Here is an 8571-nt window from a genome sequence, read left to right as displayed (position 1 = left end):
AGGAAAAGCTAGTTTACACTGTAGAGGCCTCGTTTATGACCATATCTTAATGAAACTTGGTAGGTAAGAGCGTTGGTCTACGGATCTCGGGATCGAGAGTTCTATCCTCGGGCGGGGCGTATGTTCTCTGTGACTATTTGATAAACAACATTGTGTCTGAAATCATTAGTCCTCCACCTCTGATTCATGTGGGGAAGTTGGCAGTTACTTGCGGAGAACAGGTTTGTACTGGTACAAAATCCAGGAATACTGGTTAGGTTAACTGCCCGCCGTTACATGACTGAAATACTGTTGAAAAACGGCGTTAAACCCAAAACAAACAAACAAAGAAATAAATGTTGCAGGTTTTTATGATAAATTTTTTAAATTAAATCTGATAATTTCTCTTTTCAGGATTAAACAGAAAGAGCAATGGCCAAGTCAAAGAATCACACAAATCATAACCAAAGTAAGGCTAGAGCAGATATTTTTTCTTCAGACTTTAAAGACTGCCCTGTTAACGAGTTGCTGTTATCATGGGAGGATGTCATATAATGGGTAGACTTTCAAACAACTTTAATATGCAGATTTCTTGCAATCTTGCTGTGTTCATGTTCATTCAAATTCTCTATAACGGTAGCTCAAAAGTATGGCCATTGAATTACTCAAAAATATTTGTGAAAATTGACAAGTGTCCACTCTCTGACTTGGGCAGTTTTTATCCAGTGTTCTCCAAACTTGGTCAAAATGTTTATAAACATAATATCTCAGACAATTTTGATAATCAGCTGGATAATCTGAGTCACTCTTGAGTTGTGGCCCTTGAATCGCTTAAAATTGCGAAAATTGACAGTGTCCATTTAATAAAGTTCTAAAGAAGTGCATATCCAATGTTCACCAAAATTAGAATGTTAGCGGCATATTAGGTACGCCAAGTTTGATAACCAGCCAAAATGGTAAAAGTAATTTGCTGTGATGGGCATATTTTGTTACTGTTTGCCACTCTTGTTCTCTTAAGGAATGAAATAAAAATTTATTTTTAACTTTGAATACATGTTCAGAGCTGCTGTGTTTAGTATAAATATGTCTGCCACGACTGATCTTCAATTTAGGTTGAAAAGGGTTTTTTAAGATTAAAATTTTAAAAGACAAAAATGTAAATTTGTTTAATGAACTAATTTACCAACTTTCCCCCCATTTATAGTTGAGTCATCTTAAGATACCAGGGATCGAATTTAACTTTTTTTCCAACTAGCAAATTTTTGCTAGTGCCATTTTTTTCCACTAGCAAAATGATGGGTTCCACTAGCAATTATTTAAAAGCTGTTTACGTGCTAAATTCAAGTTGTTTTGTTGTTGTTTGGTTTCATATAAAAGTTCACAGTCCGGACAGGCTTGGGACTTTCTGGTTTTGAAAGTACGATACAAACCAAAGTACTCAATGATTCTTTGGACTTTTGGCTTGACGTTGATCTTTTAAGTTTTTCTCAGGTCACAGTTGGTAGTGTTGCTGGCATTTTTGAGCTCCGCGGGCTTTTTTGCACCAAGAAACATGTTATTTCCTCTCCATTTTCACAGAACTTTGCAAATTACAGACGTCCAAAATGAAAAACAAATATTGCCTAGACGCTTACTTACATATCTGATGATTGCTTTTGTATAAAGCGACAAGCGTCTAGAAGTCACGTGATTATCGGTAAATTAACTGCCCGAAAGGAGTTTTTAAAGAGAAAAGGACAGTTTGAGCAAATTCCCCGATTTTCGAACATGATAGCAAAAATATTCGAGTGCCATAATTTTCTACTCGCATTTTTAGCTCACCTGTCACAAAGTGACAAGGTGAGCTTTTGTGATCGCGCGGTGTCCGTCGTCCGTCGTCCGTCCGTGCGTCAGTGCGTCCGTGCGTCCGTAAACTTTTGCTTGTGACCACTCTAGAGGTCACATTTTTCATGGGATCTTTATGAAAGTTGGTCAGAATGTTTATCTTGATGATATCTAGGTCAAGTTCGAAACTGGGTCACGTGCCGTCAAAAACTAGGTCAGTAGGTCTAAAAATAGAAAAACCTTGTGACCTCTCTAGAGGCCATATATTTCACAAGATCTTCATGAAAATTGGTCAGAATGTTCACCTTGATGATATCTAGGTCAAGTTCGAAACTGGGACACGTGCCATCAAAAACTAGGTCAGTAGGTCTAAAAATAGAAAAACCTTGTGACCTCTCTAGAGGCCATATATTTCACAAGATCTTCATGAAAATTGGTCAGAACGTTTACCTTGATGATATCTAGGTCAAGTTCGAAACTGGGTCACGTGCCTTTAAAAACTAGGTCAGTAGGTCTAAAAATAGAAAAACCTTGTGACCTCTCTAGAGGCCATATATTTCACAAGATCTTCATGAAAATTGGTCAGAATGTTCATCTTGATGATATCTAGGTCATGTTCGAAACTGGGTCACGTGCCATCAAAAACTAGGTCAGTAGGTCTAAAAATAGAAAAACCTTGTGACCTCTCTAGAGGCCATATATTTCACAAGATCTTCATGAAAATTGGTCAGAACGTTCACCTTGATGATATCTAGGTCAAGTTCGAAACTGGATCACGTGCCTTCAAAAACTAGGTCAGTAGGTCTAAAAATAGAAAAACCTTGTGACCTGTCTAGAGGCCATATATTTCACAAGATCTTCATGAAAATTGGTCAGAACGTTCACCTTGATGATATCTAGGTCAAGTTCGAAACTGGGTCACGTGCCATCAAAAACTAGGTCAGTAGGTCAAATAATAGAAAAACCTTGTGACCTCTCTAAAGGCCATATTTTTCATGGGATCTGTATGAAAGTTGGTCTGAATGTTCATCTTGATGATATCTAGGTCAAGTTCGAAACTGGGTCATGTGCGGTCAAAAACTAGGTCAGTAGGTCTAAAAATAGAAAAACCTCGTGACCTCTCTAGAGGCCATATATTTCATGAGATCTTCATGAAAATTGGTCAGAATGTTCACCTTGATGATATCTAGGTCAAATTCGAAAGTGGGTCACATTCCTTCAAAAACTAGGTCAGTAGGTCAAATAACAGAAAAACCTTGTGACCTCTCTAGAGGCCATATTTTTCATGGGATCTGTATTAAAATTGGTCTGAATGTTCATCTTGATGATATCTAGGTCAAGTTCGAAAGTGGGTCACGTGCCATCAAAAACTAGGTCAGTAGGTCAAATAATAGAAAAACCTTGTGACCTCTCTAAAGTCCATATTTATCATGGGATCTGTATGAAAGTTGGTCTGAATGTTCATCTTGATGATATCTAGGTCAAGTTTGAAACAGGGTCATGTGCGGTCAAAAACTAGGTCAGTAGGTCTAAAAATAGAAAAACCTTGTGACCTCTCTAGAGGCCATACATGAATGGATCTCCATAAAAATTGGTCAGAATGTTCACCTTGATGACATCTAGGTCAAGTTTGAAACTGGGTCACATGCCATAAAAAACTAGGTCAGTAGGTCAAATAATAAAAAAACCTTGTGACCTCTCTAGAGGCCATACTTTTCATGGGATCTGTATGAAAATTGGTCTGAATGTTCATCTTGATGATATCTAGGTCAAGTTTGAAACTGGGTCAACTGCTGTCAAAAACTAGGTCAGTAGGTCTAAAATTTTTAAAATCTTTTAACCTCTCTAGAGGCCATATTTTTCAATGGATCTTCATGAAAATTGATCTGAATGTTCACCTTGATGATATCTAGGTCAATTTCGAAACTGGGTCACGTGCGGTCAAAAGCTAGGCCAGTAGGTATAAAAATAGAAAAACCTTGTGACCTCTCTAGAGGCCATATTTTTCATGAGATTTTCATGAAAATTAGTGAGAATGTTCACCTTGATGATATCTAGGTAAAGTTCAAAACAGGGTCACGTACCTTCGAAAACTAGATCAATAGGTCAAATAATAGAAAAACCTTGTGACCTCTCTAGAGACCATATTTTTCAATCAATCTTCATGAAAATTGGTCAGAATTTTTATCTTGATAATATCTAGGTAAAGTTCAAAACTGGGTCACATGAGGTCAAAAACTAGGTCACTATGTCAAATAATAGGAAAAACGACGTCATACTCAAAACTGGGTCATGTGGGAAGAGGTGAGCGATTCAGGACCATCATGGTCCTCTTGTTTTTATTCTTACTCGAATTTTGCGAGTTAGCGACCGTTAAATTCGATCCCTGGATACAGAAGATGTTCGTATGGGTGTAAGATCTAAATATCTTCACCGAGTGAACACCAGATGCTGTGTTTTTATGAGTGGCACAGATTTTAAAAGTGAAAAGCTTTGTTGACTTTACATATAAATGTTCATCAAATTTTCACATTTAAGACAAAATTTTACCCACTTTTATACGGCTGTTTTGGAAAAAACAGGACGCATTATGCGATGGAGCATGCATCTGTCCGTCCATCTGTCATAATTTGTGTCCGGAGCATAATATAACCATGAAAGGCATTGACTTTAAACTTTGCATATAGGTAGATATATAGGTAGATGGCATTGAGAACTTGAACCGGCTCTGTAGTCAAAGGTCAAGGTCAAAAATTGAGCTAAAATATCAAAACTGTCCATATTTTGTGTCCAGAGCATAACAAAATAACCGTGCAAGATAGTTACTTCAAACTTGGTATGTAGGTAGGTTGTGATAAAACAATGTGCAGAACATATGAACCGGTATTGTAGGTCAGAGTCACAGATTGAGCTCAAAGGTCAAATGTGTTCGTAGTATTTCATGTTCGGAGCATTAATTATTAACTATTGAAGATATAAATGAATGCAAACTTTGAGTGTAGGTAGGTAGTGATAAGACAAAATGCAGAGAACATGAACCTGGTCTGTAGGTTTAAAGTCAAGGTCACAAATTTAGCTCAAAAGTTCAAATCTGTCCGTCATACTTAGTGTCCGAAGCATAACTTATTAACCATTCAGACTTTGGATGTAGGTAGTTGGTGATGAGATGATGTGCTTCTCTGATATAATTCTTCGGGTGTATATTGCCCCGCTTGGCAGAGCTCTTGTATAGTTTCTTACAACTGCTAAATATATTAGACAAATTTCCAGTGATTCACGGAAAAACTTGTAATGAAAGCTACTTTTAATGGGATTTTCTCAGAATTGTTCACTGTTAAATTATATATTTGCTGTAAATCAAAAATGATCAGAAAATGAAATGAAAATTGTTAAATATAGTAACAAACATTTTGTGTTATTTCAGACAAGAAACACCACAGAAATGGCATCTACAGACCTAAAAGACAAAGATGTCCAGATAACAAAGGGGTAAGCAAGGAGTTAACATTAGTCAGCATTTCTCCATTTTTGGAGAGATAAATCTTTGCCCCAGAAATTGGTAGTTCTGCCCAGGTGATATTCCAAATAATATGACGTGTTGGGACAGCATGATAACTTGTGACTGTCACTGTCGCGTCGCGTCCAAACTTATTCTGCATATTTCTGTTAGGAAATCCGCAATGAAATCCGATGTGTTGGTGTGATGCTAAACCCCTCCAAAAAGAAACTGAAATTCCCGATCTGTTCAGTACAGTGCCTTTTCCCATGTTAAAAAAAGCAAGCATTAAAAAGTAGTATTAATAATATGGTCATGTTGAGCTACGGCTGTAATCTAACAGTTATCTGAAGCACCATGTAGTCACAAATTGAAATGTTGAATTCGTCAATTTAATTGTGTCACTGTGGGACTGGCATATTTAAGCTTGCCACTTGATGAAATGAGCCTTCTCTGTTCAGCATGTAAATGTACATCAGTTATATTTGAATCACACAGTAACAGACATGCGGTACTGGTTATTATAGGATAATAGATATTTCGATTTTTAATGCACGAGAATATATATATATATATGAAAGCTGCCTTACTTATTTTACTAATGCCTACAAATTGGAGAATTTTCCCTACATGTTGCTGCTTTTATTTTTTTTACAGGTGGATCCAAAATTCTTGAGAAACATGAGATTTGCAAAGAAACACAACAAGAAGGTTACGAAGTGATTGCTGAGGTGGTGGTGCCTGGTGTTTAATGATCTAGCAGTTTCATTATTTGTTGTATAGAGTCTGCAAGTCAATAAATACTGGACAAAGAAAAAGTTGTTGATTTCCTTGCTGAATGAGGATAGCCACCATAATTAAAAGACATAACTTATTGTAAGACCTTCCTAGGTGAGCCCTTGTGATTGCCTTTTGTCCGCATCATCTACAATTTGGTTAACAAGAAATTTCACTATTTTGGATAAATTTTAATGAAACCTAGATCTTGCTAAGAAAACTATGTTAGATACCACAAAAACTTTAATATATTACGCTAGCGTGTATATTACACACCCTCGCTCTATATCAAAATTGTGGGAAAACACGTATTACATTGGAAAATAATACACATGGAAAATCAGTCAGAGAAATTTGTTTACCATTAAGCCATTTGCGGCTCACATAACAGTGACCTCGCATGAATATGGCACTTGCTGCTTTATTGCTTACGGGCATCGAAAAAATGTCATAAATATTTAAAGGTACTCTGAGAACTGACACTTAAACTGTCAGCACCTCAGCAAGCTTTATACGTGCAAACATTTCATATTACGGGAGTTAATTTGCGCGTTTGTTCAACAATGTATTGCCGACTGTATTGATCAGTTATATTTGGCTGGGAATAAAGTAATAACAAACAAACCGTTCTAATTGCATTTTATTGTGCTCCCACCACTGAGTGGAGGGGGCATATAGATTTGGTCTTGCCCGTGCGTCCGTCCATCTACCCGAAAAGTGACGCGCCTATCTCAAAAAGTTTTTGATATAACTTTGATGAAACCTGCATGAATCTTTATCATGATAAGAACTTGCACACCTCCTATTTTTAGCTCGACTGTTCGAAGAATAGTCTAGCTATTCTACTCACCCTGGCGTCGGCGTCACACCTTGGTTAAGTTTTTGCATGCAAGTGCATACAGCTATCATTTAAAGGCATATAGCTTTGAAACTTATTTATTCTTTTTCTAGGTCAATTACCAACCTCACTGGGTCAAGTTCCATAACTCTAACATGTATTTTGAGCAAATTATGCCCCCTTTTGGACTTAGAAAATTCTGGTTAAAGTTTTACATGCAAGTTACTATCTCCAAAACTAATGTAGATATTGAATTGAAACTTCACATGTGCCTTCGGGGTTATAAAACTAGTTGATAGCACCAAGTCTTATAACTCTGACCTTCATTTTGGCCAAATTATGCCCCCTTTTGGACTTAGAAAATTCGGGTTAAAGTTTTGCGTGCAAGTACATACAGCTATTACTAAAAGGCATATAGATTTGAAACTTATTTTTTCTTTTTCTAGATCAATTACCTACCTCACTGGGTCAAGTCCCATAACTCTGACATGTATTTTGGCCAAATTATGTCCCCTTTTGGACTTAGAAAATTCTGGTTAAAGTTTTGCGTGCAAGTACATACAGCTATTACTAAAAGGCATATAGATTTGAAACTTATTTTTTCTTTTTCTAGATCAATTACCTACCTCACTGGGTCAAGTCCCATAACTCTGACATGTATTTTGGCCAAATTATGTCCCCTTTTGGACTTAGAAAATTCTGGTTAAAGTTTTGCGTGCAAGTACATACAGCTATTACTAAAAGGCATATTGATTTGAAACTTATTTTTTCTCTTTCTAGATCAATAACCTACCTCACTGGGTCAAGTCCCATAACTCTGACATGTATTTTGGGCAAATTATGCCCCCTTTTGGACTTAGAAAATCCTGGTTAAAGTTTTACATGCAAGTAACTATCTCCAAAACTACTACAGATATTAAATTGAAACTTCACACATGTCTTCGGGGTTATAAAACTAGTTGATAGCACCAAGTCCCATAACTCTGACATGTATTTTGGGCAAATTATGCCCCCTTTTGGACTTAGAAAATCCTGGTTAAAGTTTTGCGTGCAAGTACATACAGCTATTACCAAAAGGCATATAGCTTTGAAACCTATTTATTCTTTTTCTAGGTCAATTACCAACCTCACTGGGTCAAGTTCCATAACTCTTAACATGTATTTTGAGCAAATTATGCCCCCTTTTGGACTTAGAAAATTCTGGTTAAAGTTTTACATGCAAGTTACTATCCCCAAAACTAATGCAGATATTGAATTGAAACTTAACATGTTTCTTCGGGGTTATAAAACTAGTTGATAACATCAAGTCCCATAACTCTGATATGTATTTTGGTCAAATTATATCCCCTTTCTAACTTAAAACTCTTTTGATATTTCACATTTTGGGTAATAATTTCCTGCTTCTGTGACAATATTTCGAATAGTCGAGCTTGGCTGTCTTACGGACAGCTCTTGTTCGTCTGGCTCCACCCCCTATTTCAAGAGTTATGGCTCCTGAAATAGTCAAAAATGCACATTGTCACTTTGTGATGTGCCTAGTTCAAAAAGTATTTGATATAAATTGATGAAATCATGCATGAGTCTTAATCTTGATATGAACTTGCGCACCTCCTATTTTTTGTCTGGCTCCACCCCTTATTTCCAGAGTTATGGCCCC

The 8571-nt window shown here is 36.6% G+C and overlaps 1 long non-coding RNA gene across 1 annotated transcript; it reads left to right on the top strand.

Annotated features, from left to right (window-relative positions):
- The first annotated feature begins 395 nt into the window (after nt 1-395).
- Nucleotides 396-6117, top strand: LOC123528824 (uncharacterized). The gene is made up of 3 exons (XR_006682037.2): nt 396-537; nt 5228-5292; nt 5957-6117. It is a non-coding gene; the product is annotated as an uncharacterized LOC123528824 (long non-coding RNA).
- Nucleotides 6118-8571: the final 2454 nt, after the last annotated feature.

This window comes from Mercenaria mercenaria, chromosome 13, assembly GCF_021730395.1.
Source record: "Mercenaria mercenaria strain notata chromosome 13, MADL_Memer_1, whole genome shotgun sequence".
Taxonomy (NCBI): domain Eukaryota; kingdom Metazoa; phylum Mollusca; class Bivalvia; order Venerida; family Veneridae; genus Mercenaria; species Mercenaria mercenaria.
Note: the sequence above shows the minus strand (reverse complement) of the source record. Positions and strands in the feature narration are given on the sequence as shown.